At 37.9% G+C, this 26,884-nt stretch overlaps 1 long non-coding RNA gene across 1 annotated transcript; it reads right to left on the bottom strand.

Moving 5' to 3' along the window:
* Positions 1-3,403: 3,403 nt before the first annotated feature.
* LOC146763797 (uncharacterized) lies at positions 3,404-22,656 on the bottom strand. The gene is made up of 4 exons (XR_014951045.1): positions 22,174-22,656; positions 20,793-20,834; positions 16,320-16,444; positions 3,404-15,754 (listed from the first exon to the last, which is right to left on the bottom strand). It is a non-coding gene; the product is annotated as an uncharacterized LOC146763797 (long non-coding RNA).
* Between the last annotated feature and the right edge of the window lie 4,228 nt (positions 22,657-26,884).

Raw genomic sequence — 26,884 nt, 5'->3', positions numbered from 1 at the left:
GCTGCAGACTAATTTATGCCTGTATTTTCTGTAAAGATATGGTAGTGGCAGTTAAGTGAATAATTGTAATGAAATTCAGAGGGTTCATCATCATTCTGCTTTTAGGAACAGGAGCTGTGAATGTCTCATCCTCTCAGTTTTGGTGTATTGGAAAGAGACCTTTTATCTCTTTCCCTGTAGTACTAAACTATTGTATTGGCAGTGTGATGAAGGCAGGTTTAATCTAGATATTAGCAAGAAATTCTTTACTGTGAGGGTGGTGAGGCCCTGGCACATGTTGCTTAGAGCAGCTGTGGAAGACCCTGGAAACATTCAAAGCCAGACTGATGGGGCCTTGAGTAACCTGGTCAGGTGGAAGTTGTCCCTACCCTTGTCAGTGGTTGGAACAAGGTGGTCTTTACAACCCAAGTAATTAAATGAATGAGAAGCTTGGTCCTAAATGCAAGGAGGGAGCCCTTTTTACAATGAAGATGTATCCTTAGAAACATCTACAGGTGGTAGGTGACCCTTGAACAGTTCCCACAGAGCCTCTGACATGAGAATTGGGAGCTCTCCCTGCTCAACAGCCAGCATAGAATCAATGAAATTGATTTTTGGCCATTATGATGTGAAAGTGAGTACTCTGAATATTGCTTTTAAAGTTTATAGCTACATCTCCAAAGATATTACTATACGATGATTTCAAAAGGAAGTAGGAGGTTAAATACCTTTCTGGTTTGGCCTTCTCTGTCTCATTTCTTTCATGTAAAATTGAAATAAATGTACTCACTACCTTCCATAGCTGTTGAAATGGAAAATATATGTCACTTTGAAGAAATTAAATCACTTGAATGCTATGATGCCATTTCTGAGAAAAAACAAAAAAGAAAACAAACAGATAACATAAATAAACACTGTTTTCTGTAAGGAGGCAGAAATAATCTCTAATTAGGTAAGAATGAACACTTTCAATTTCTGTACAAGTTTTGAATATTTTAGACATTTCTGTCCTATCCTGTCCCTGTGGATGTTCTGCTTTCTGAAAATTTTTAGTATTGATGTGGCTACAGTGTTTCAACTTCACCAGATTTATCTGAAGCTGGTAGTCAAAACTTTGTATCTCCTTTATTTAACAAGAAAAAAAATTGTCTGCTATATTTCATAAAAAAAAAGAGCAAACAAAACCACCCAACTGCAAAAAAAACCCCAAATCTTACAACAACTGCAAAAATTAAGCACAAAACCCCCAAAATGCCAAAGCTTGAGTAAACACTTTCAACAAGGTAAAGTCTACACATGCAAATGCATAGAGCTGGTATTCACCCCTCATGCCAGAGCAGCCATAGCAGATGTGATTCAGATCCTAGTGTTCAAGCTTAACAAGGCTTTTGAGAGTTGGCATGAAGCTGTGGTGGTTAGGTTGCTCAAATCCTCAGTCAGTGGCCAGTACTGCTAGACAGGTGGGAAAAATAAGCCACTTCTGTAGCTATCTCTTAACAGAATCACAGAATCAGTGAATAGCCTGAGTTGGAATAGAAAAGGATCACAGAGTCCAACTCCTGGCCCTGCACAAGAATCCCAAGAATCCTAGACCCAAGAATCCCAGCCTGTGCCTGAGGGCATTGTCCAAAGACTTCTTGAACTCTGTCAGGCTTGGTGTTTCGACCTCTGCCCTGGGGATCCTGTTCTAGTGCCCAACCACCTTCTGTGAGAAGAACCTGCTCCTGATATCCAGCTAAAACCTCCCCGACACACTTAGCTTGATGACAGAGCAATCCATCTTTTGAAGTTTAGATTGGTATTTAATGGCCATTCAGAATGAAGAAGCAAATCTCTGTGTACATGAAACTGCTTTTTTTTTTTTTCTTCAGAAGCACAGTTTCTGATTTTCTTAATTTCTTTTTCCACAATTTCTGAAATTCATTGAAGGAGAAAGCAGTGTGGTCATCTACTCTTTCCAACTAAGGACAGATGAAATCTCAAAGAATGCTTGAAAATGGTGCAAAGGTCTTGTAGTTTTCAATTAATTTATCTTAATTAGAAATCTAAAAGTTAGTGGTGTGATTAGGCTCATGGATTAAGACATCTAATTTTAGATGTCCGCACTGCAAGATAAATGGCCAGGTACCCATTAAAGAGAGTAGAGGTCTAGTCAATACAATTAGTGGTTTAGAAAGAGATGAAGCAAATGTCTATATCTGGTCATCCAATAGCTCTCCAAGCTTAGACACCTAGCTCATAAGCAAACACCTAAATTTAGATATATAGTGGCTTGAGTCAGTTTCCTGAAAATAGAAGTCTATTACAAGGACAAGTCTTGAAGTGTCCTTGCATTGCGGAGACACCGACAGAGCTGGCCTACATGGAGCAGGACTTTAGGGAGATGTCTGGAACCACCTGACACTGGCATCCAGATGTGGTGCTCTACCCACCTGAGTCTACTGGAAAGGTCCCCCAGCACTGAGCTTAACCTGGGACTTTCAGCTGTTCATGTAAAAAGTGGTAACACTCAAAGTGCTCCAGGCTGAGACAGCTAAAAGGGCTGGCAGATACCACATATTATCAAAAGGATGCTGCTTCCAGAAAATAGAGGTTGGTCAGAGTGGGCAGGGCCTGAATTTAACAGATTGCATAGAGCTCCAGTTGTTAAGCTCATCATGTGGATCTTGTTTTCATAGTCAGTGGAAAGGAACACAGAAAGAAGATTATCTCATTCTAAGGTAAAGGTCAAAGGCAGGTCAGATCAATTGTCCTCCAGATTTCACTCTACTGACACTAAAGAGAAACTAGCATGCCTTGTCTTTTTTTCCAGTTTGGGAGACAGAGCTGGTAACAATGCAAGTTGCACAGGAGTCCATGTAGCATCCTAAGCAGCCAGGACCCATCATCCTTCTAACAAAATATTCAGATATACCATATGCATTTATACTGTCACTATATGCCTTTCAAACTCTATTACCAACAACGGAGTGAAGAGACTGACACACGATGTGTATTACAAATATCTATATTGGGATGGAATCCCTGGCAACAGTACCCATCAGTATAAAACAAACCAACACATCTTGCAGTCCTGAATAAGATCCAGTGCAGAGATAGCATATGACAAATTTGCAGACAGCTTGTTTATGACCAACAGGTCATTTTTCTCTGTTTGTTTTACAAGCTAATGTGGTTATACTGCATGGAGCTTTTCTCCCAGAATGATCCCAAAGCATTTCCTAAATTGAAAAGATGCAAAGGAGCTGGGGGCAGAAGGAGAAGGAGGAGAAAGAAAAAAAGTTTCACTTCTGCTGGGAAAATGAAGCATTATTTTCCAGGTGAGCAGTCTGGCAGTTAAAATTGTTTAAAGGACATTGGCAGCAGATATTATCTCTGAGCAACTTCAAAAGGTTAGTTCTTCTGAGATGTAAGGTTGGATGTGGCACAGACTGGAGGGGTAGGGCCAGAGGCATTTGCTGGGTTTGATTTCCCCTTTGATTGTGCCCTAAGTAAAAGGTCTGATTCTCACTGCACCTTCAAACAAGTTCAGCTAGTGAAAGAGAGTCCCAGCAAACCTTTCATACTTACTGCTAAAGCCATATGCAGAGGGAATCATATGCCTCATGCTATTGACCAGAGGTTATTTCTCATTTATATGTAGTGTGCAATGCATTACAGTTTATGTTTCCCTATGCAAACTCCCATCTTCAGGCTGAAAATTGCTGTATAAGTCCTACTTCTTCATACTAGCTAGACTTTCTTTCCTAGGGTTATGGCTGGGCATGTTTCAGTCCATGTTATAGTTAACTAAATTTCACCTACTTTTTCACTGCTTTTTACAAGTACTAAGCTTAATGATTGCTTGGAATTGGCAGATTCCCTTTTTCTTTTTGGTCTGAGTGTTTTGTTCACTGTACCGAGAGCTCTTACATCTGCTCTCAAAACAGAGACAATCACTGAGTTCATTAAAGCCAGATAATGTGTTAGGCGTTGTCTTTCAGGTTCAACAAATGAAGCAAGAAGACCTCCTCCTGCAACAAAAATAACAAGGGATTAGCAATCTAGCATCCCAAGAGATGGACCCATGACAGGCAAAAGGGGTTAGGTGTCTGCTTCAGAGTGAGGGTCTTCAAACCCAGGATTAAAGGGTTATGTGTGCAGCCCATGTGGTGGCAGGCTGGGCAAAACCAAACTGGATCCAGAGCAAAATCAAAATCATAGTCTAAAGTTTACTGGAGATGGAAGCAGGGATTCAGAGAGAAAGTAAATACTGCAGGTAGATTTGCTGCCTGTATGAAAATGAGGCAACTTCCTCTATGTATTGTGTACAAAGCTTCTTTTAGGACAGCTGCATTCTGCCACAGTGTTTTCATCCTATCATATGTGAGCACCTCACCCAGAAGACAGAGGCCAGTAAACTTCTGGCTACATCCACTCTCTTGTGATTGACAATTCCCTGTCAGCTGTTGCAGAAACAGGAACAGATCTGATAGAAGGAAAGCTCTTCTGCTTCCAGGGAAGACTGTGTAGTGCCAAATTAAAATAAATATTACTCAAACGGGGCATTGATGTCAAATTAATGCTGCAGCCTCATTCCTGGGCTCCAGCCCAGAGCCTGCAGTTTGGCGCAGCCTGACAGTCCCCTCCCTTCATGGGCAGCTTTGGTCACCCACCTGGCAGCTCCTCCTGCTTCGTCCTGGATGTCCCCAGCCTCCCACCACACACACCCTCTAAAAAAGCACCAGCTCCCCTCTCTGCTCTGCTCCCACCTCTGCTGCAGTGGAAAATGTTATTGCCCTGGTGACATTTCCTTGCACAGGCTGACATTTCCCTTTGGAAGAAGCTACTCACTTTACAGTCCCTTTATTTATTGTTGCTTTGGCTTGTGGGCCACTACAGAGGTTATTTTAACATAGCTGTAATTAAGGATCTATGATGATAAAGTCCCTTATGAAGGGGTCTGCTATTTTTATTCTACTGTAAAAATTACATACAACCAAAGGGATTGTGAAAACCATAAATACGGACATGGTTGTGATACAGAACAGAGCAACAATGGTGTAAATCACAATAAAAAGCACTATACTTAGGAGAGTCATACTGCTGTAAATTAGAAATAACTTTATATAGTATTAAGCATTCTAAATGTATAAATATCTAAATACTGTGATAGAAAAGTACTGTCTTTATTTTCTTTTAAAGGTGGATACAGAAACTCTAGGGCTCTATAGGGTTGCATTCCAAAACACCGGGTAAAGAAACTGAAAAAAAAATTTAGGATAATAATTTGTGGTTTTGATTAATGCAATAAGTAAGATTGGTAAAAGTGTTAGAATATCAACTATTTTTGGTTTTTCACTTCAGGTTGAAATAGAAAGCAACAGAGTTGGAAAGAAGGAAAATGAAAATAATATGAAACTATTTTCATATTTTTTCTCTCAAATATGAATAAACAAAATGAAAAGTACCACAAATGGATCACTGAAGATAATATTCAAATAAAATGTTAAACTTTTTATTTTATTTGAAGATGCATCAGGAAGGAAAGGATACATCTTTCAAGGGAATAATAGAAATGATATTTTGGAAATTGAAAGCTATAATGTTTCATTCTAAAATATGCCAAAATGTGGTATCATAGTAAAATTGAAAATTGACAGTAAAACTTTATTTTTATTCAGATGACGTTTTGTTTTGTTTTTAAATAAAGCCAAAGTAAAATAAAACAAACACATTTAAAAGTAACAAGTAATAGGACAAGCTGAGTTAGGGGAGGTTTAGATTGGATATTAGGGAAATAATTCTTCATTAAAAGGGTTGACAAGCTTGGGAACAGTATGCTCAGGGTTGAGTCACCATCCAGTTGTGGGGCTTAGGGACATGTGAGCTTGGCAGTGCTGAGTCTGCCCTTGGACCTGATGATTTTAAAAGTTGTGTCCAACTTAAATGATATGGTGATCCTGTGAAAGATTTTTTTAATGTGTCTTAGAAAACCCTTCTAAATCCAGATTATTCAGTAATTATTCATAAAAATACTTTTTTGATTTCTAGAAAGCAACATAAGATCTGAAATACTAAATTAGATCTTAGAATATTTAATACACAAATTACGGTGTTCTTATGACTTATATCACTTATTAGGTCTTGATTAACAAGTTTACTTTAAAAGAAGAAGTGATTCATTACATGGTGCAGTTATTTAGCTACTTATAGTATATTGTTTGGGAGACAACTTTTGAAGCCTCCAGTCCAGCTGCCTATTTCAAGTAAGGCAGTATTGTGTTATGCCAGGCATGTTTTTACCTGCCTAGTCTTAAAAGAATCCAGGGATAGAAACTCCTTCCATTTCCTGTGTGATTGGCTCCAGAACTGCACAGATAGCAGATATTTTCCCACTGTCCAGCCTGGGCTACTCAACTGGAAGTTGCACTTCCAGATATTTCTTTAATATCTTCTAATATTTTCAAAGTAAAATTTTAGGTTAATAGAATAAATTCCACATTCCCCTGCAGAGACTCTCCTTTGATGCTCTTGTGCTCTATACAGTGAATCATGTGTCAAAATCAAATAAAATAAAATTGAAAAATAGTATACTACTATTAAAACTTTCTCTTATTTGATTGGAAAACATGTAAAATAGAGAATTCTAGACAAATTTTTACTGAAATTTTTAAGGTTTCATCAGTTTCACTTTGGGTCATTTCGGAGGGCTTTACATCAGGTTACTTCAGGATTTGTAATCTCAGTCAGAAGTTCATTTTTCAGGAATATATTGAGTTTTCCTAAATCCTTGGAAGTTGACTCCTTGAGTACATATAAAGTGAAACAGGTTAGAAACAAGGAGAGCTGATGCAAGTGTTTTCTAGTGTTACTGAAAACCAGGAGACATTTGTACAAAACCAAATATTAATAAAATAGTAATGTTTATCACCTTTTACATGTTTCTCATCTCTTCAGTCTAAGCTTCATTCTTTTGAAAATATATTCTCCACATGCCTCAACGGCTTTTCACAAAAGTAAAGCTGGTAATTGTAAATTCTTATTGAAATCCTGATGCATACACTCTTAAATCAAAGATTTATTCCTGTAGAAGTTGCTGGCCAATTCTACCTCAGCTGTAAGTAAAGTCTTTGGTGTCACCATTGCATTGTGTGTGTTTGGTCTGGGTATAACTCAGAGAAGACTGAGACCTAACTGGGGACTCCAGCCATAACAATATTCCTGTCATGATCTGATGTTTACTGTTTCTTTATAACCTTGACACCAATTGTTTCAAATTATTTACCATGAATTCTGGGGGGGAAAAAAGGGAAAATGCATTATTTATCTCAAAAGATCATTCTGAAATCAGAATCCTCTCTAATGTAGTGAGAAGGCAAAGAAGAGGCTACACTTAACATTTTTCTTGTCTTCAAATTACGAATTTGAAATGTAATAATTACTGCCTTTCCTTGAAATGGCAATCCTTTACAGTGAACACTTATTGAAAAATAATTAAATAGCTGGACTAAATCTCATAGACACTAAGTGAATTTTTAAGCAATTTTTGAACAGGAATGTAGTCCTTCTTTAAATGTATACAAAAAAATGAATGCAAAGTTGACATGCATATTTTTTTTTATTTCTACTCTTTATGTTGTGCTTTGGAAAAAAAAATCAGATCTGCTAGAAGACTCAGCATAGTGACCACTCTGAAAATATCAATCCCAATACTAAGAAGGGACTTTTGCTTAATCACAGAATCACAGAGTAGGTTAGGTTGGAGGGACCGCAGTGGGTGATCCCAGAGCACATGGCACAGGATTGCATCCAGAATGGGGTTCTTCTACTGAGGGTACTCCTCACCCTCTTGGCAGTGCTGACTGTCCCAGTGCTCAGCCACTGCAGAGTGAAGAAGTTCATCTTCATGTTCATGTAGAACTTTGTGGGTGTCTGTTCCTGCTTATTGCCTCTTGTCCCATTGCTGGGTCCCATTGAGCAGAGCCTGCTCCATCTTTGGTTCCCTTCCAGCAGACCATGACAGACATGGATGAGGTTCCCTCTCAGTTGTCTCTTCTTGAAGCTGGACAGCCCCAGCTCCCTTAGCCTTTCCTTGCAACAGAGATGTCCAGTCCCTAATCATCCTTGTAAGCTCTCCACTGGAATTGCTCTGAGAGCTCCACATCTCCCATGTCCTGAGGTGCCAAGAACTGGACACATTGCTCAACATGACACAGGGCACAGCAGAAGGTCAGGATCACATACCTGACCTGCTGGCAGTGCTCTTCCTAAGACACCACAAAGAACCATTGGCCTTCCAGCAGGGAACACTTCTGGCTCAGGGGCAGAAGGGCACGTTCTTGTCCACCAGGACCCCCAGCTCCTTCTACACAGAGCTGATTCCCCAGAGTGTACAGAGTGCATGACATTATTCTTCCCCAGTGCTGCACAGCAGTCTGGGGTTATCATCAAACAAAACAAGAAAAGGAAACAAAAAGGGAAAAGAAAAAGAAACGGAAAAAAAAAGGGACCACATATCCTTAATAAATACATTTTGCAATGACATTAAAATCACAACAAAGCAGAGCCATCTGGAAATAATAGAAGGACACATAGTCTGTATAATCATCATCCCTGATATCTGTTTGTCTGCTTGTAATGAGAAAAGTCGCAAGTGTCTAGCAGCATATTAAAACTCATGCCACACTTGTGCATGGTACATAGATTTCCTGGAATAACTGGTTGAGAAATTGGCAGTAGTCCCTTTATTTGAGACATTGTGGCTAACAAATTCAAAACTCTAGCAGCACAGATCACATTTTATTAATTTATTTGAGTTTAATTTTCTAGTTTCTTTGTGTATTGTTTCCCATTTTTTCTCTGCATTTCACTAAAAACTAAAGAAACAAAAAAACACACAAAACACCCAAAGCAGACAAAAAGACTCAGAAAGAAGATCTAGATGACAATTACTTAATGTTATTCACATATATATATATATATATTTAAAGTAGAATATTGAGCCTTAAAATTGGAAGACAGCTTTGTGAACTGTAAACCCTGCAACTGAAGTTCTGGTGTTGTACCTGGACAAAATTATGTTACTATTGCATCTTCTTTAGGGATATAAAACATATCCTTATTTACAAGAAAGGCTATTTCTATAGGGTGCTTCACATAAAAAAAAGACAAGCCTCATTTCCTTGTTCCAGCTGGAAAGCATGAAAGACTCTTGAGACTGAAGCTTTAATATATGGGCCATATTAGTTAGCTCAGCCTCATCCTTGTGCTAACTACATTCACTTAGCTTTTTGTCATCTCAGTGCACATCAAGAAAACTTTCCCACTGACCTGTATCATGTCAAGCTGCACAAACCTGGCTGAGTTTTCTTTTTAGTAAGAAAATTTCAGCCCAAACAGATATGGAATAAAACAAACAAAGAAAAAAAAAAAAATCTTGAAGATATCAAGCAATAGAGAAAACACTGTTTCCCTCAGTAGTTTGTGACTCTGGTTAATCATCTCCTCTGTTGTGCCTAATTTCTAATTTCAATTTGTCTGGCTTCAGCTCTCAGCCATTAGTTCTTGATGTGCATTTCCCCACTAGATTAAAGAGCCCATTAATACCCAGTGTTCTTCCCCTGTGAAGGTACTGATACGCTATATTGCAGTCACCTCTCAGTCTTCATTTTAATAGGCTGAACAGACTGAGCTCTTTAAGTCTCTCTCTGTGAAGCAGTTTCTGTGGACCTGAAATCACTTCCATGGCTCTTTTCTGCACCCAGCTCATTTTTTTTAATAAACTCTTTATTTTTATTCATGCAGATGCCACAATTGTATTCTAGTCTCAGCCCTATGAATGCTGAACTCTGAAATAGAATATTTTCTCCACTCTTGCCTACTTCTCCCCTTTTTATGCAGCTTAGAATCACACAAGTGTGTCTTCTATCAGTGCCTCACTTAAAATCATTGTTTACTCTTAACCTTTTCAAAGTCTTCACTTTCCAGCATCCTGAGTCTGGATATGATTGCATTTAAAGAATCAAACACAGTAAAACAAAAAAAAAAAAAAAAAAAAAAGGAAAAATCCCCTTAAAATCATGGATGGCAGGGACCAGTTTACCAAGCAACCCACATGCCTTTTATGGCTGCTTGGGTATTGGTAATATTTATCCTTCAGCCAGCTAAAGGAAAGACAAATATTGTGTCATCTGCGTATTTCACCAGTAATGACTTTATATTTCCTTCCAGTTCCCTGTTTAAAATGTTGATGAGCACAAAACTGTTTTCTAACCTTCTCATATTCACTGATGATTCTTTATTGATAAATTTTCTTTTTCACAGCTGTCAGTTAATCATCTGGCAGTACAGCACATAGAAGTGTGTGTGTGTTGATACTCTGAAGTACATATTTTTAATCCAAATGGTGTGCTGAAATAAAGAATACTTTAATGTATAACATAGTAGCAGAATTACAAAAATTAAACCAGGTTTGCTTTATGGAACCTGTTTTTGATAAGGCAGTATTATTATTGTTATTGTTCTATTGTTGTTAATTATTGAAAATAATCTACCAATTTTCAACCAATTTTATACTATTAAATTTTATATTTTTGAGTGTCTGGTAAAATTTTCCATTGTCTTACCAGAATTGAGATCTTTATATATATATATATATATATATATATAAAATGGAAAAATATTTTTATTTTTTTAGAATCCTGTGGTGGTTTTTTGTTATTTTGTTTTTTCCTTTTTCTAAAAAAATATTACGAATTCACATTAATTGGAAGATGGGCACTTAGGACACATACTTATATTCCTGATATGAGAATTTCATTTCTATGATCTGTAAATGTCCATGTCTAGAAATAATATTTCTCTATCTTCATGGGTTGCTGCTGGACTGAAAAGTGCTTAATTGACCTCATCTGCTACAAGTACTTCATGCTGTCTTTTTTTCTTAATATGGAAGCTAACTTCTCATATAAAATATATCCTTTTTCTACATCCTTATTATATTTTTTTATTGCTACTTAGTAATGGAAATATTCCACTCTTCAGATCTTGTTTCTCCTACTAAACTTAATAAATTATTCTTTTTTTGTTTTGTTTTTATTGTTCTGAGACATTTTGTTAACACACTGTTAGTGTTGGCTGTAGCAGGCTCAAATGGACTTCAGTTTACACCAAGCACTGAGGATATCTCCAGGATTGAGCCAGTCCAGATTATAATTTTTCAAGCTTTTTAATTGCCAATATTGTAACATGGAAAAGAGCAGTAGTTATGACTGTGATGGCTGCGATGTGTGGTGTAAAATGTGTTCTAAAATTTAAAAAGTAAGTGGATATCTATGGTGAACAACCCATCATTTTTTTAATTTATATTTTTGACCAAAACTACATACTTGACTCTTTATCTTATATTTGGCAATTTTTTCCTACTTAGAACAACAAAGACAAAAGATTTAGGGAATTAATATCTTCTCATGGGTGTCATGTGCTTGTATCATTGGAAATGTCATTGATAGGGATATCTGGAAGACTAACACTGACCTGCTCATGGAATTTCACAGAAAGCAGTCTCAGTTTCTATTCCAGATAGGTGCCAAGTCAGTTTGGCTAAATAAGGAACACCTCCACATTCCAGAGAAGCTGTGTATACCCCAAGACTGGAAGTGGTCAAGCCCACGTTGGATGAGATCTGAGCAGCCTGGTCTAGTGGAAGGTGTCCCTGTCCATGGCAGGGGTTTGGAACTGGATGACCTGTAAGATCCCCCATCCAAATTAATTCTATTATTCTGTGATTTCTTCATGATTCTTACTCATCACCAAACAATATGATAAGGGCAATATATAAGTATTTTAAGAAGGATTTGCATTAGCTATCAGACAAAAGTCAGAAAGAGCTCCTGAGACCTGTATTGACAAACATATTGAAGACATGGCCATTTTCACAAGAATTTGACGATTATTATTATCACCACAGTATTTTTCCCTTAAATTGTAGTGTGGCAATATCCTGTGATACCAGTTCTTGGGCCTGGGCACTTAAGAAGTTTAAGGTGGCTTTACTTAGCAGTGGTAATTGCTTTTATTTTTACCTTTGTCCCAACACAGCCTTTGTCTCTTTGATAGAGACAGGAGATGGTGAAATATGTAAGTATTGGAAAACCCTACCCTAATGCTCAAAAACACACAAACTCATGTAATAGTAGTCTGAACAGGCATTTATTATAGCACTTTGAAATATCTACCTGGTAGATCTTTTCTTTCCCTATGGATATACATATGCATATCTACATGTATCTGCATGGATTTTTAAATATACATGCAAAAAAAATATGTACATGCATATAAATAATTTCAGATGGAATATGCATCAGCCTGATATCCCTCCTCTTCTCTCAACTGTTCAGATAAGAGTACAAACACATCTGTTTTCCTGAAACTGTGCTTCTCAGATTGCTCAGGGAAGACTATAAAACCTGGGTTTCTTTCAAGCTGTCCATGTGAAGGGCTGTCTGAGGGACTGCAAGAACACAGTCCACACTGACAAAGTAACAAGTGAAAGGGAATGAAATGAGTGGTGAGAGAACAGGTACAGAAGGTATCTGTCATTTCACCTTACAGAGTCTCTCTTGATATTTCTGCTTTTTATATTCTTTGCCTTAACATGTCTTGAACTTTTGTGGAAAAATCTATGCAAATTTGGATCTTGCAACACACATGTGATAAATGGGATGCCTCTCAGGAACATAAATCTGTGCTGGTGCATCGTGATGCAGAATTGGTGTTGATGCCAACATGTCATTTCCCCAAATGCTTCAGAGTCCTTTGGGTCTGCCATGAAGGTAAGGATTTATCTTCTAATCTCAAAAACACTTTTCTCTGTCTGGATTAGCCATGAGCAGGAAAGTCATTAACATTTATGAACTGGGGATTAATAACACTCCAGAGCATATTATGTGGTCTGTTTATGCCCTGGCCAGGTCCTTAACCTATGTCAGAGATAGGTAGGGAAAAAATGGTAGCACAAACTCCTACTCACTTGGAAATTTAACTCAATCACAAAATAGCTGAAGTTGACAGGGATCTCTAGAGATTGCCTGGGCCTACTCCCTGATCAAATCAGGGTCATATTAGGTCCAGAGGGATTTTGAGTATCTCCATGGACACAGACTATGCAACTTCTTTAAACAATTTATTGCAATGTTTGATCACACTCACAGTTAATAAGTTTCCTTTATGTTTAAATGGAATTTCCTATATATCCTTTTGTGCCCATTTCTTGCAATGCAAACATGGTGAAGATTCATTTTCCCATCATTCAGTTTATTAATACAGATCTTAAATAGTACTGGCCCTCATTTTTTTTTTTAAACACCCTTGGGATATACTGCTCGTTCCATGGATTTTGCTGATCACCAACTCTTTAAAAACAATTTAAGACTACTCCATTGTCTATTTAACTGTCCCATATTCAATCAGTTTGTTAGGGAAAAAGTTGTGTCATAAGTTTTGACATACTCAAGAAAAATGAAGATTCACAGCTCTTCTCTTTTTCACCAAAATATTCCTTTCCCTTAGATGCTTATCAGGTTTGTTAGACATGATTTCCCCTTTTGTAAGTCTGTATTGACTACTCCAAATCACCTCCATCATCTCCCCAAGAACAGACATAACATTGAATATTCCACAGTTCCTCAAATCCCCCTGGCTGCTTTTCTTGCAAGCACGAATGTGTTTCTTTGTGAACCTCCCCCAAATGCCATGAAATTTCTAAAATTATTTTAAAGTGGCCTCACAATGGTATTGACCAGGGCATCAACACTTGTGAGTGCATTCAATCAGGTCCCAAGTCCTTGTGTATGTTCAGTCTGTGCTTTAAGATGATCCTCCTCACCAAGAATAAATCTTCCTTCCTGAGACTTTTCCACTGCTACTGGGATTGCCTCAAGGGCCTTGGAATTCCTGATATAAAATCTCACTGCTAAAAACCAAACCAAATTAAGTGTTCAGTACCTAAGCCTTCACCATATTGCAATCCTCTACTCCATTCAGAAGCAAACTTAAACTCCCTATAAATACTCCTTTTTCTGTTTTTGTCCTTCATGTGTCTTGCCAGAGTAAACTCCACTAAGTGGCCTTTCCTAGCATCATTAGTATGAAATCAGTCTCTGCATTCCTCCCAGGTCACCAGATCATGCATCAACTTTTTCTAACCTTACTTTCATTTCTTGAGTTTTGTCAGGTAAAATGTCCACCCATGCAGGCTTTTTGATGCCTTTTCTTGGTTTTCTGTTACTTGAGATTACCTATTTTAGTGCTTGGCCTTTGGAAAATCAACCAGCTGACCTATTTTCACTTCAGGTCTGTATTTCATGGGATTCCTTCAAACAGATCCCCAGACAGGTCAAATTTTGCTGACTTGAAATCCAGGCTTGTGATCCTGCTGTTAGTTGTTTTTACTTTCTCTCATGGTCCTGGGATTCCACCATCTTATAGTCAGTCTTTAATTCAACAGTCAGTCTTAGAAGCAATGAATGAGAAGTATTGAGCTTTCTGTTGTGTACTAGTGCCAGACCTCTTCTGAGATACTCTAGCAGAAATTATTATGAGCCCGATACAAAGGACATGGAGGTCAATAAGAAGATTTTCAGACTTTATGCTCTGCAGATTACATTTGATGACCTTTTTTTCAACACAGAAAATAGAGGACATCAAATTCAATCATTAAAAAGCAAACACAAATCTAAGAAATCAAGAGTGTTCTGATTGTAAAGACTAAAAGCCTGATGAGTTGTTGAACTCCCTGCTGCAGGAACATTTGAAGATTAAATATCTATATAGGTTCATAAAAAGCCCTTCATGAAAGAAAAAGCCATCAAGGCTAACATAAAAAGGCCGTCCCTTATCTTAGAAATCTCTGCACTGCAAATTACAGTTAGCATTGGAGACTGAAAAAGTATTCTGATAAAATGCCACTATATGTTTATCTTACCTGGGCATCCACCAATTGTCAGTATTAGAGAAGCTACTTAGTTTGATGAATTAGAATACTTCAAAATATTGTCACAGAGTCCAGGTGGTATAAGCTTCTAAGGTGCTTGGGGCAAAGCATTTGAAATGATTGGGACATTTGCCACTGGTTTCAACTAAGTTGAGATTCAACTCTCAACAATTCATTTTAGTGAATCGCTCATATTTTGATATTATTAGCAAAAGATCTGTGGATCTCAATGCATTATGATACTGTGGAAAAATTTGCAAAGTGTTTTATAATTATTAATAGGACCTGCTTTTCTAAATGAATAAAATTTGTGATGCTTTTTGAACACCTGTCTCGTAATTAAAATCTAAATTTCTAAACAGAATGGAAAGATAAATAGTGCTACTCCTTACAACATATGTCAAGAGTCAACATAATGCAAGTTCTTTAATCCTTGTATTTATGTATGTATAAAATTAAGAAATAGTCCCATTCTGAAGTGCTTTGCTGCTTTTCTTCTTAGTGCTTCTTTTATACAAGTAATTTCATTGGTCCAGATTAATTTCTGGTGCAAGTCTATGAAAAGCTCTGCATCAACAGAAAGGATAGGTTTGTTGGGTAATATTTTTCCATTCCAGTCAATGATAAGCCCAGCACTTTACTCACTGTTTCTCTTTGTGAGTTAATACACAGTATTGAATTTCCTCTTTGTATTATCATTCTTCCTTTGTGTAGGCATTTTTTTTTTCTTTTCTTTTTTTTTTTGTTATTTTCCTTGGAGGATGAGGCAAAAGCATCATTACCAAGAATGCCTTCAAAAACCTGCTTAAAGAAAAAATAATAAAAAAAAGAGACAGTCTGTTTGTCCTTGTTTTGAGCAACATTTTATAACTAATAATTACTGGTTTATGGATGGATAGGATATTGGAATTATCAGTAGTCAGAAGACAACATATAATTATAATGTAGTAAATCACAACTGGATTGAAGAAAAGAAAGACGAAACAGAAAGGCCAGAATATAGTAGACAAGAGAGAGTAAGGACAAAGACAAAAAGAGCAACGGACCATATCTTTCATTGTTGTGAATCACAGATATGCTTTTATTAGCAAACACGAACTAGTTTCTGGTCCTACTTGCTATTGTGTGAATCCAAAAACCTTACAATATTTATTTTGTTTAATTGTTGTTTTATTGTTGTTTTGTTACAGCTGGGGTCAGGATCAGGATCATGTTGGGAGGATTGACTGACACATGTCCTGTTGTGCACTGAGACACTGTCCTGTTCTCTCTGCTCTGTTGGCAGAGGATAGCACTGGCATTTTCAGTTTTGTTTGACATATACTAAAAGATAATAACAAATCTAGCTGAGGTTTCTGAAACTGACCTGAGAATTCACACAGTTGTCACTTAGCATTGTATGCCTTTAGTGACAGGGTAACAGCAGCCAGACTTCTGTTCTATTTCACCAAGCATGGTGTGGGGTCTGGTCCAGAACAGCAGAACTAGGCGCTAAGGAATACAAATAACACAACCATTCTTGAGTTTTGAGACAAATAACAAGGAAAGGACCAAAATAAGACACACACAATCCTTCCTGTCCTGTGGTCTTATTAAAACATTCTCGCTATAGTATTTTCTCTGCATTTGTTTGCTGAAGAAACAGAATATATAACTATGACTATATATCTGCCATGATTACTTCACACCATTCTAAGATGCATGAGATAAATCCTGTGGTGATACATATTTTTGTCCATGGATCCCAGAGATAGTCTAGATACTTTCTTAGAACTATTCACATCTAACAGTAGATGATAAAAACCCCACTTCATGCATCTACAAAATTGCTCTCTCATGCTTTGACCAACTTACTTTTAAAAGTCGAACGTGGCTGCAAATGTATTTTCTGTTTCACCAAAAATTACATTATTCCCATAATTTTCACTCTTTTCAGCTGGATAATAATAATAGGAGAAATGTGAAATTTACTCAGGAATGTGAGCCTGAAATAAAATAATAATGATTTTTATTTGAAACCTGCTTTTTCAAATAAATTAAATGATTCATTATAATGCTCATGTTTGATTTTATACACTATGAACAGCTTTGAAATTATATACAGAAAAGGCTGTACTGAAATGGAAACATCTGAACATTCTGTCCTATTGCAACCTCATTAGAACAATCTCAGATTTCTTCATTACAGAATTTTATTAGAATTGGTAGATTTTCACACAAGCATGCAGTTTTGACAAGCATTTTCTGCAAGAAAGGTTGGTAGAGGACATTTTGCCAGTTTTATTTAAAAATCTCTGTATTACATTAAAAGAAAAAAAAGGAACCCCACCAAAAAAATAGCTAGTCAGCTCTCTCTAGACACTTATCTACTATGGATCTTGTAGAGAAAGATTTAATTACATTGTACCTAAAAATATTTTTCAATTCAAGAAATTTTACCTCATATACATTTTATTCTCAAAACATCTCCAAAGGACTGCAGTCTAATATATTTGCACTTATCTTTTCACTAACATGCTAAGATATGACAATTCTAAGTTATTTGGAAAAATCATGAGTTTGATGCAGAATCTGGACTGAGGCATCAAATAAGTCACCATTGCACACTCCTGCCTTTCTTTTTTAAAAGAAAATAAAATTCTTTTCTTTTAGATAAATGTTACAGCTCAAACATGGGCAGTATAAAGGGAAAGCTATCATGTTGAAGAATTGAAGAAACACTTATGAGGTAAAAAATAAAGTGGAACACTCCATTTTTGCTTCTCCTGCATAAATAATGCAACCCAAGGGCAATTAGCATCTGGAGAGTGGTTTCTTGTCATATCAAGCACCACTTCAGCAACAAAATGATACAGACAAGTCCCCATTACAATAGAAAACACAGTGGGACAGAAGAAAGTATTTCACTTCACTAAGTAAAATCCTTGATATAAAGGCCAGCTACAAAAGAGACAATGATCTTTGCTCCTGGACACCTACTAGCCATTAATGGAAAAGTTCTTCTGAAAACATACACATGCACTTACAACTCAAGCTCTAATGAGGACTTTGCTGTTTGATGACGACACATCTGGCATGCTTTCAGAACTCTGCAGTCCCAATTATAAAGCTGTCCAGCAGGAAGACCCATTACAGATCTGAGCTGTCAGACCTCCAAAATGAGGTTGAAGAAAAAAAAATAAAGAAGCAAAGGAAAGGGCTTAAAGATGAAGGAAAAAAAAAAAAAAAAAGAAAGAAAGGAAGAAAAAGGAAGAAAAGAAAGGAAGCTAAGGCTTGATTTGCTGGGAAAAAAAAAAAAAAGAAAAAAAGAAAATAGTGAAGAGTAAAATACCTTTAAAGAAAAGTTGTTCCTAGAGCACCCATAATGTGACAGAGATAATTTGTGCTTTTAAAGATCTAAAGAGCCTGCTAGCTGCAGGTGCAAAAAAGAGGTTACTTCAGGCCTGGACTGTGGGCATCAGATAACATAACACAGAAAACTTCTGTCCCCCATGGAAAAGTTAATGAGATCAACTCTTTTAGGATCCCCTAAAAAGAGTTCCTTCAAGCTCACCCCATCTGCCTTTCATTCTTTCAGGCAAACAAAAAATGTCTGGTTGAGTTTAATTGGCCAGTCAATACTTTGATATCCAGGGTTTTTTCCTTGTTCTTGGGGTTACTCAGTGTAGCAGAATTAAAATTGCTGACATATGGAGATCACTTTTCATCTATTTTTTTATTTGTTTGTTTGTGTGACTTTTCACTGCTGTTGAAAGTTTAGATTTGGTAGTGAATTTTAATAAATAGCAGATATTCTAAATATCTTAGCCTTTTCACTGTAAGGTCTTATCATTTTATCATTCCTAGTGAGATCCGAAGATTCTCCAGGGCACGTCTAAGCAGGATATACAAAATAAGAAGAAATGGTAGAAATGTTTCACAATGTGGTATAACCTAATTTATGACTGTAAGAGGTATAGTATTATGGAACTCAGTTATTATGTCCAAAATGCACTAAACATGCAAACTTTGGAGTCACAACTTGGAGATGAGTTTATCACATGGAGCTGTTCCAAGGTGTCCTGTTTGTTGTACATCCATCAAAAAATATTCATAGCACAGAAAAACTGAACAAAACAATTCAGCAATGTTATTCCACATTCCAGAAGCCACAATATTAGTCTTTATTACAGAACAACAAGAGATCAGATATATGAAGCAAGAAGAGGTCTGTATGACCTTAAACAGTCACACATAGGACTGCTGTCCCAGTAGTGTCCTTCAGCACAGAGATCTCTAGGACAGTTGGTCTTCCCACTACCAGTTTTTCTCAGTAACTCAAAGCACATAAACCCATTGAAAAGGTCTGAACTCAGGACATGCACAAAAAGGATAGATGGCAGTGCATTGACTCCTAACTGTATATTTTCTGTTCAGCCAGTGTGTTTTCTAAGAGCTTGGTTGGAGAGAACAAAACATTCTTGGATGTTCCCCAGCAGGGGAGCTTCAGATCTTGGCCCCCATCCCTGCCTGCCTGGAATCCATGTATAAAACAGAAAGTCTGGATTAGAACACATCATTTCCCAGAGAGGTCTATAGGTATCTTTGTGCAAGTCTCAGGAGGTGTAACAAGTTTGCTGATGTACCAGCCTCACAATGATGCTCTTTTTCAACCTTTCTTGTCCAGGTAATCACTCCAGCTCAGCTGTCTAGTTTCTTGCTCTCCTCTGGCCTGCAAGCAACATGTTCTGTACGTCTTCCAGGCAGAGAGAAGATTATTACTCACCCCTATTGTCATTTGTCATTTATCCAGGCCATTCTCCCCTCTGTCAATGGTGCTAAGGGAAATCACCCCTCAATATAAGAGGCCTGGCAGTTTAACCTCTCCTCTTTTTCACCTCTTAGAATAATGTGAAAACATTTTCGTTCAGAAAACATATATGCAGCATCAGCATCAAAAAGCTATTTTCTTGTTTTCCTTAATGACTTTATCAGACACATAGAAAGACAATGAAAGATGTTGTTATTCCTTTTCCTTTCCTTGATCTTTATGTTTTCAAGGAAGCATCATTAGTGAGGATAATATTTGTGCCAGAATATATTCCACACATGGGCCTGACACTCTCACTCTAATGTATCACCAAAATTTGAGTTTTTTTTTCTTGACTAAACTCCCTAGTATTCATCAAGATCCATTTCAGAAACAAATCCTATGTTACCCTTCTGCCCTCATTTGGAGGAGAGAATGAGAGGATTTATAGAGAATTTTAGGGTTCATATAGTGGGATTGATATATGCAGAGGCTGGTAGAATCTGAATAATCAGACTTGAACTCAGACTTGAACTTTCTCTCTGGAGCAGGAGGGAAGTTGGTCTTTGCCAGCTATGCTGACCACCAGTATGATGACATATGATCTTACTCCAAATGCTGGCAGAAACCTCTACATAATTAAAAATTACATTAACAAACAAATTTGTAAACAAACCAACTCCCACAAAACTTAAACTCCATCCTGGTGTTTTGTTTTGTTTTGTTTTGTTTTGTTGTTTTGTTTTTTTTTTTTTTTTCTTTTTAGCCTGGTCCTTTTATTAGCAAAGCTTTTTGCACTGAGGGGTGCCTATTACAGGATGCCACTCTATGTCCCAGCTTTTTTAGAGTCAAAGTCTATCACTAGGATGACTTTGCTGAGGGGTGCCACTGCCTTTCCTATGCTACTTAGCAGCTGCTGGAGAAAGCATGACTTTAGTCTCCCTGAGCAGTCACTTTTTCTGGGAATTATATACCAGTTTTAACCTTCTGAATCTCCATTTCTCTGTGAGATATTAGCAATCAATATCCAAAGAAGACAACAGTACTCACCTATGAGGCAGAGACAGCCCATGTCCTCAAGAGTTTAGAGACCTGTTAGACAATGGACACAGTGTATAAATAAGGAAATAGCGTTACACACAGAGCAATCCCAGGGAGAATTCACTTTCCTGACTACCAGTGCATCACTGGTTTCATGCACTTAGGACAAGTCTTTGGAGAACAAACTTCCAGTAGTTTATATTCAGAAACTGTATATGCCTAAACTTTGTATGGAAGAGTCCAAATAGATGAGCTTTACTTTTCAGGGCATGCTAGATTGCAGTCAGTGGGTTTATTCCTTTTTGTATTGTCACAAGCTTCCTGCAGGTCCAAGCCTCTTCCATCAACTGGTTTATCATCTTCCCATCCACAGGCTCCCTCTGATCTCCAACAGCACCCACTCAACCATAATCCTTGGTTGTATGCTGCTGAGTGTGTATAAATGGAAAGGGAATGGCTGGCTGCCATTTGAGTTTGCTGCAGGAGGTCTCAGTTTCTTTAACTTTGCAGACTACTTTGCAGAGAATTATGGTGGGGGTTTGTTTTAAGGGGTGTTATTTGCTCAAAGGAAAAGGCTAGAAATGCACATTTTATTTTTTGAGCACTTTCTTGGCTGGTCTCTTAAGAAGAGGCTCCTTCAAGTCTTCCCCTCAGCAGTAAGCTTTTCTCTCTGTATATCACTGAGTCCCCTGCTCACAGTTCATCTAGAAGAGAGTGAACTGCTCAGCCTCACTTCATAGCTCTCAGGTCCCAGCTGAGATCTATTCATGAGAAACTCTACAATACAAATCAAGGGACCCTTAGGGCGCTGTATAAATTCATAACAAGGAATAATCCATTCTCAGCATTGCATGCAATAACACTTTAAACAAACCCCAACAAAACACTGTAGAAAACATTGAGGGAAGGCAGAGCAGCAGGGGAATTGCAGAATGGTCTTGCAGAAACACCAAATCATCCTTCCCCCTGGTGTTGTTAGGGTCTCTGAGCACTAGGCAGCACAGGCTGGAGCTGGGCTGTCTTCAGAGAGGGAAATGCAGGCACTGTGGAGCAGCAGGTTGGATCTATCTGCTTTGAGGGGGTACCCGCATGAGGAGTGGGATTTTCCCTGGTTTTCTTCAGAGATAAGACTGAGAGTACAGTCTAGATCTGGACAATATTTCTGAGACTTCTTTCTGTCTGTTTGTTAGGTTTTCTTGGGGCGAGAAATAAGGTAGTTAATCACTTAAACAACAAAAATCTAAAAAATTAAACATCATTACATGGACCCAAGACCATTGCCCAAAATTAAAAGGAAAATTATGATAGCTCTCAAATTATGCCACAATTTACCAGGCTCTGGAGTAGACTGCAATTCATTTCTCAGTTAGAGCCATTTTCCTCCTCTTACCTTTCTTGTCGTCTCTGCTGTAACACAGAAACAAAACGTGGTAATGTAACAGGATCTCACGATGTAACTAGGTGACTGGAAAGTTCTATTGTGTAAAGGAATCCTAGAGCAGCTTAAGGCAGAGCAGGTTTATGTCTTTTACAGACACCTGTCTTCAGATATGGAAAGCAACATATTTTCATTGGTGAGTGGTTAAGAAATGCTATTTCTTCCACTGTGTGGGGCTTGTTAAACATTCCTTGTATGCTGAATTTGCCTAGAATAAAGAGGAGTAGCTCAGAGGGGCTTCTAACCTGGCACCACAGCCAAAACACTTTTGTGATGCCCCACACAACAGCTGGATAGCTCTGAGACAAAAAGCCTACAGGTCCTTGCTCTTTCACTAATACTTAGTGTAGCATTTCCAATGTGTACACTGTTAATTTGTGCATCTCTGACCACATCAGGCAGAAAAACTTGTCATGGACTAGGACTGTGTGCTGCCAAGTCCTAGTCAGTATTTCAAAATATGGAAGATTTTTGTGTGTGTGCTTAAAATATCTCCCATCTTGGGTTTATTAAGCAGTCTATATTCAAACTTGCTCAACTGTCTCTACCCAGACTCAATAAAGACAGTTTAATAACAGCACCACCTCAAGAGATTGCCAAGAGTTTTAAAATTTATCTGGAAATGTAAACATTAAGAATTATTTCCTCTCTGTATTACCATAATTTATCTTTCCAGAAGAATTTTTTGGGGGAAAAAACAATGAAAATTTGACCCAACATTTTTAAATCACTCGAAAATCCCCAAACTGGATTCAAAAGAGACAAAAAATAAAATAATAATAATAAAAAAAACACACAAGTAAATATTGCCAGGCACTAATCTTCAAATTATGAAGCTGAATTAAAAACAATGCACTTTTTGTTCTTGTTTAACAAGAGAAATACATAGGGCTTTTACTTTTTGGACAAGTTAATAATAAAAACATAAGAGATTTTACCCAGAATACATGAGTTGTAGATTCCTCAAGTACTGAAAAATGTGACAACTAGGAGCAGCAATGAGGAACAGGCTTCATTACCACTCTAAAAGGTACTATAACTCCTAGGAGTTAAGGAACTCCAAGTATAAGAAGACAGTTATAGGGTTTTCTGGGAAAATAGGAGGTAGCATCACAGAAACATAAAATGGCCTGTGTTGAAAGGGACATTAAAGATTACTAGTCCCAACTCCCCTGTTATTGATAGGGTCACCTTGCACTAGACCAGGCTTCTCAGAGCTCCTCCCCTCTGTTTTTAAACACTTTCAGGGCTGAGGTATCCATAACTTTTCAATAGTAAAGAATTTATTCCTAATAGCTAATCTAGACCGGCCTCTTTTTGAAGTGAAGCAGTTTCCCCTTGTATGTATGTCACTATATGCCCTTGTATGTAGTCCCTATCCATCTTCCCTGTAGACTTCCTTCAGGTACTGGAAAGCATTCTCTTTTCCAGGCCGAGGAATCCCAATTGTTTCAGAATTTCCATATGGGAGAGTTTCTCTTTTACTTTGATCATCTTAGTGGCTTGGTCTGGATCTTCTTCAGCAGGTTCTTGTCCCTCCCTGGGACAGGGAGCCCAGGCTGGATGCAGTGCTCCAGGTGGGTCTCAGCAGAGCAGAGCAGAGGGGCAGAATCCCCTCCCTCCCCTGCTGCCCACGGGGTTCTGGATGCAGCCCAGGACACGTTTGGCTCTCTGGGCTGTGAGTGCCATGGCCAGGCCATGTGCAGCCTCTCACCCACAGCACCCCCAAGCCCTTCTGGGCAAGGCTGCTCTGGGTCTGTTCATGCCCAGCCTGGGCTGACACTGAGCATGCCCCAGCTCAGGTTCATCACCTTGCACTTGGTCCTGTCAAACCATATGATATTCCCATGGGCCTGCTCCTCAAGATGGTCCCCATTCCTCTGAACCACTGATGACCTCATCAAAAGTCCCCTTGAGTTAATAGAAAAACTGTTCTTAGCTTCACTAGGTTTCAGTTGGCTTTGAATGAGGCTTTAAGTTCAACTGCTTTGACACAGCTGAAGGGAAAGGATGAAAAAGAGCAGAATAATAAAGAATGGAGCAGTAGCAGGGTGAAAGATGTAGTCTCCAATAGCAAGAAATAGGAAGGAAGTTGGGCTATAGCAGGCAGTGGGGTGGTGAGGGGACTGCAGAGCTGTGTGTGTGAATTCACACCACAGCCATTCACACCATTTCTCAGACACTCACTTTTCTGAGCAGTAAATTCAGTCAGCATTTTTTTTAAGATATATTAATTTATTTCTAGCAAAAGAAAAGCATGCTGTTGAATATTGGCGACTCAGGATGCTGAGTGGGAAGGTAATGATTTATATTACATTATAGGAGTGGGCATGATTAAAGTCTGAAAAAAATTCTATTGCTCTGCAGCCTCTGGTCTCTGCATAACTTAAGCAACAAGATACCTCTTGCAGACTGCATGGTTTTAACCTAAAGCTATTACCAGCATTTGAGATAACATATTGTTTAATCCTTCTAACTTTGACATGAATCACTCAGAGGAGTGAGGGGAGGAGGGGAAAGCTGAGGGGAGGGAAAGAGAAGAGCTCTTGTAGGAATTATTAGAAGTGTGAGGTGCAGGATATGATGATAAGGCAGACAGGGCTGCTGAGCTATCTGAGTAGGGAAGGTAGAATGCTGCATGACAACTCTTGGGGACCTGTGAGCACATCTACCAAGCTGGGAAATGAGGAGCACACAGAGGCTTTCCCCTAGGCTTTACCCTCCGTCAAGGGCCATTTGAATCCCTGGCCACTGATGCCTCTTTTAAAGCCACCTCTTTTCATTCAGCAGTGACCACTGCTGGTGTCACTGGAGCACAGGAGCCATGGTGAGTCTGCCTCCCATGGTGAATCTCTCAGTACTGCCAGGCAGGGCCACAGCAGAGTTAAGCCTGCACCTCAATACCCTTCCTCTGGGGTTAAGCAGCCTTTGGCTGAACAAGTCTGAGGCGAGACCTCAGGGATCATGGTCAAGTAAAATCTTGGAGAACACTATTTGCATACAATTACCAACAGGGAAAGCATTTTTGACTGAAAATAAAGTCAGATGCCTTAGTCAAGTCTATACGTTAATCTCAGTGGGACATTCTCTGTGCTAATGGCCCTGTCCCTCTGTCTTTTATTTGGATCACTCTCCCAACCTTTTGGCTCATTCTCAAAGCCCCTTAGCTTATTTATTTCTGTTTTAAGAGGATTATAGAATGAAACTTCTGATACCTTCTTTACCTATGGGAAGCTTCCATTTTATTTGTCCCCAGCCTGTCAAGCGCTTTAGTTTCAGATCTTTGACACAATCCAGCTGTTATACTGCAAAGAACAGCTTGTTTCCTGTTTTTGCTGAGCCTAAAGGATATTTTTTGGCCAAAACATTAGCTTTAATACATCAATACATTTAATGAGATTTGTATCTGCATCCAAAATTCACCCATGGTGGCCTTTCAGCCTTTCAGTCAGCTGTTGGCAGCCTTGTGGTCTTGACTATTTGTTTGAAATTCAAGCTTGCAAAAAGTGTTTCTAACCATTAAGGTGACATGAATTAAATATTCCCTTGGAGTTTACTTATGCATAACCAAGAAAATGTTTTTTTTTTCCTCAAGACAGGGAAAAAAAAACCACAGCAAGTAGATGGGTATTGCTCATATAGACTGTCATATTCCTATATGTTGCTTCAGAATAGAAAAAGACCAGTATTTTTATTTTTCACCTTGAATCAAGGCAATTTAACTAAATTGACTCATTGATTTTAAATTGCAGTGAAGAAGAATCCGTGAAACCAAGAGATCTCTATTTTCTAGGTGACTTGTATGCAGACAAAACTAGCATATATGGTGTTTCTGTTCATTTTGTAATACCTAAATCCATGTATCTGAATACTAACTGGTACCTATACTTTTTTGTACTGAACAAAATATTACTTTGGGTAGCCAATCTCATGCAGATCTATTTTTTTTAAATTTTTTTGCATTAGTAGAAAGAAGTACATCTTCCCTCGTGTCATTATTTCCCCTTCCATTTCAGTAATTATATTTTCACAAAAAAAAAAAAAAAAAAGAAGCTTCAAAATTTGGAACACAGGCTCATTTTAGCTCCATTATGGTTGTTATTATTACTACCAGTAGTACTACTTAGCTCTTTACAGCTTTTTCTTATATCTTATATCTTAGACAACTTCATAAAACAAGGAAATGTTCTTATCCTTGCTTTCCTGAGGCACTGAAATAATGAAATAATTTGCTAACAGTTAAAATGAAGTTTAGTGGAGTAGTTGGAAATAAACCGTAGCTCAAAGTTCAAGAGTCAACAGGGTAGAATAGCAGTTTCCAGTGAAAATTTGTCAACTTTCTGGCAAAGTGCCCTGGTTCATATTGGGATTTGTTTTTTAAGACAGAAAACTCTGTTTCAAATGAGAAGAAAGAATATGGGGCAATGGGTGAAGGGAAAGTGTCATAAGAACAGGTAAGAAGAGAAAAGACTCTGTACTTAAGAGTGAGACAAATGTGATTTGAGAAAGTATGTCAGATATAAGCAAAAAAATATGGGCAGGCTTATTCTAGATGATACATCTTAGCAGAAAGGGGATTTTAGTCCCTTTTTATGGAGGATGGAAAATATTCACATGTGACTCTTCAGCCCCTTTATAAACATATAAACACTATAATTATGCT

This window comes from Lonchura striata, chromosome Z (assembly GCF_050655825.1).
Source record: "Lonchura striata isolate lonStrDom1 chromosome Z, ASM5065582v1, whole genome shotgun sequence".
NCBI lineage: Eukaryota > Metazoa > Chordata > Aves > Passeriformes > Estrildidae > Lonchura > Lonchura striata.
The sequence above is the reverse complement of the archived record's forward strand: the minus strand, read 5'-3'. Positions and strand labels throughout refer to the sequence as shown.